Source organism: Saimiri boliviensis, chromosome 15 (genome assembly GCF_048565385.1).
Source record: "Saimiri boliviensis isolate mSaiBol1 chromosome 15, mSaiBol1.pri, whole genome shotgun sequence".
Lineage (NCBI taxonomy): Eukaryota > Metazoa > Chordata > Mammalia > Primates > Cebidae > Saimiri > Saimiri boliviensis.
In genome coordinates this window covers 21,479,144-21,482,470 of record NC_133463.1, presented here as the reverse complement: position 1 = coordinate 21,482,470, position 3,327 = coordinate 21,479,144, and the positions used below count along the sequence as shown (strand labels likewise).

The window sequence follows — 3,327 nt, the reverse complement described above, 5'->3', positions numbered from 1 at the left end:
ATTTTTTTGTGTGTTTTGTTTTGTTTTAGAAACTCAGGTCAATTCTATCTAGCCCCTTCTGTAGAACCTTTTGTGACCCCTTTGGCACAAGGCCTTGCACATAGTAGATGACGAGTAAGTACTTGTTAGTTTAATATCAATGATGGAAACAGCATTCAAAATGTACTAGAAATATGCCTTCAAATGCATTCATTTTTATAAAAGACTAAACATATGAATCTGGTACTATATGGTAAATAGATGTCTGATAGAAGGTGGAAATATGGAAACATGCCCCTAACTAAATAGTTCTACAATTCAATAAATATAGACAAGTAAATGAGCCATTAAGGATAGGCATATTTCAACTTAAAAGTTTACATCATTGCAAGAGTCAATTCTATCTTGAGTCATGTTGGCCGACTTAGCAAATGAAAATACAGGCCACTCTGTTAAATTTGAATCTCAGATAAACAACAGATACATTTTTTTTTGGTAAAACTATGGTGATGTTCATCTGAAATTCAAATTTAACTAGGATTCTTGTATTTTGTCCGGCAACCCTAATCTTGAGGTGTAGTTCTATCCTGATTCATTCCCAAGGCCAACATTGGGTTTTCTGGTGGAGAAGTTAGTGGGCACACTGCCACTTTGTGGCAGCCAAGAGCAATGACATTACTGCTTTTGGGAGAGAAGAGGTTGATAGTTCAGTAATTAGAATTTTATTTCCAGTGTACATAACATATCAGACACCAAGATAAACTCAAGTGGCCTTTAAAGAAAGAAATATGGAAATCACCATGCTTATCAAAGATCACATTAGTTTTGGTTGGCATGATGGCAATATTTATCTCCTTTCTGAAGAATTGATATGCCAACATTTCTAGATAAGGTTTGGAGAAATCAGAGGATGACTTTACCAGTGAATATTGCCAGAAACAATATGTAAACTATTCTCATGTGACCAGCAGTAATTATAAGAAACTGCATATAAGAACGTGATGGCATGAACTGCCAACACCATTCTGCTTTTATTTAGCACTATCAGGCCAACATTTGTTTTTACAAGACCTCTAAGGCAGTCATTTTTACCAGTAAGAAGGCAAAAGGATAAACTAATTTCCTCAAGGGTGCACATCTGATCAATAATAGAGTTGGAGGGATGTAAAAACTTTCTACCTTCCGACCCTTGAAGACTTTCATTAACTCAGAATCACTATTGTTTTCTGAAATGAGCCTCTTTCAAGACCTTTAAAATATTATTTCAGAAATACTAGCCATACATGTGGAAGTAATAATCTTGTGATAATTTAAGGCATCCTTGTAGAAACTTAGAGAAATCCCAAGTTAAAAATTCTCACATATCTTCAGAATCTCCAAAGCAAACAGAACCTTTAACAATTTACCTCTGTTGTCCTTTTATCTTCTTACTGAATCATTTACTTTGTATATATTTTTAAGAATAAATATTCTTGGGATATAGTTATTTTTTAAATCCACACAAGAATATATTTAAAAGTTAATTGACAATAAGCTATCAAACACTTATTTACTAATGCTATAAAAAGTATTTTAATTAATCCTTAATTTTGTGTGGATACATTTAAACACTCAAACCTTTACAGTAAACAGAGGTAGAAAGTAGGGGATCACATATACACCAAGTATTATTTTCATTTGTATTAGAAACTGTAACAGGTGTAATCTATGTCAAAGTATTTGAAGCTATTTTTACCCTGAAAAAGAAAAAATTATGGGCTTACTAATTGTCAAGCAGAGTCAAACATTGGTTGATTTTTCAGAAGCCACAATTGGCTATAATACTTTATTGAGAGTGTTTCAGTTTCATCTTGATGGAAGATTAATCAATGAATCAAAATTTCAGCAATTTGTCTACAGACAGTAGACAATTAGAAAAACATGTATATGTTACATTATTTAGTTTAGCAGTCTGCCAAATATGCCATGTAATTCTGTGATGGAGGAAATAGGGCGAGGTCATGCTGGCCTTAACCACTTGCTGGCAGAACTGCTGACCTTACACAAACCTTTAACAGTGAACTGGATGTTCCAGAAAATAAGTAGTTAGTGTAGGAAAGAGGTAATATGAGGCCAGGTGGGAAATGAGCATGAATAGAATCTGCTACACTCATGCAAATTCTTTTGGTGTATCTGTGTGATTCATAGTACGTGAAAAGATAGTCACAATGAATTCAGACAAAATCGGTACCATGCAGAATGCTTTACTAAAATACAGGTTTGCATCCCAAAATAAATTGGTGGTGATATTGGAAAGTGAGCGTTTCTATTTTATGAGTAGCTGACATAATCTCAGGACTTCTTTTGCTACCTTTGTCCATGGAAATAGAGCAATTTCTAGGGCCTAGGTTTTCTTTATGCATTTGTATGTAAGTACAAATGTATGCTGCGATTATTCTGTTATTGATTTTGCTTACCTGTATTGCTTTTTCGTCACCCCTCTGCAATGCATCTTCTACCTCTTTGGTGCGTCTGAATAGCATCCAGTTCCATTCTAATCACTTTCTTCCCATTCTTAATCCAAATGATGTCATAACATAGTTTATTCATACAGAATTTCTCTGGAAACTCATGCAACAAGCCATGGTAACTATCCTGTTTTTGGCAATGAAAAAAAAATGAATATATGAACAATGTTAATAATTAGCAGATACCCAAGTCATTTTATTTTATGTATTTTTTGAGATGGATCTTGCTCTTTTGCCTAGGCTGGAGTGAAGTGGTATGATTATAGCTTATATGATCCCTGTGAGCTCAATCTCTGGAGGCTGCCTTGACCTCATGGGATCAAGCAATCCTTTTACCTTAGCCTCCTGAAGAGCTGGAGCCACAGTGGGCACCACCATGCCAGGCTAATTTTTGCATTTTTAGTAGAGATGAGGTTTCACCAGGTTGTCCAGGTGGGTCTTAAACTTTCGGGCTAAAATGATCTGGTCACCTTGGCTTCCCAAAGTGCTGGGATTATAGGCATGAGCCACTGTGCCCATGCCCACTCTTAATCTCCAGCACACTTTAAAATCTATACTTCATTTAATAAAGATGTACACCTAAGAAATATTACACATACTTGTCGAAGGGCCAGTGGCACAATGGATAACGTGTCTGACTACGGATCAAAAGAAATATTACACATACTCAAATGAAATTATTTAAATTCAGTTCCATAGAAAGTGGAATCTAATAAAGGAAACTGAAGGTGATAATATTCACTTGAATGTGTATGTATTTTTCTGAATTTAAAAGAAACAAAGTGCTGCAGTTCTTTCAGAATTGTCTAGCAGGTCTTCCGGGTTTTAACCAGAAACCCTC

General features: G+C 35.1%; 1 non-coding gene across 1 annotated transcript; it reads left to right on the top strand.

Annotated features, from left to right (window-relative positions):
* Nucleotides 1–3,266: 3,266 nt before the first annotated feature.
* On the top strand, nucleotides 3,267–3,327 carry LOC120362424 (U7 small nuclear RNA). Its single transcript, XR_005578331.1, has one exon. It is a non-coding gene; the product is annotated as a U7 small nuclear RNA (small nuclear RNA).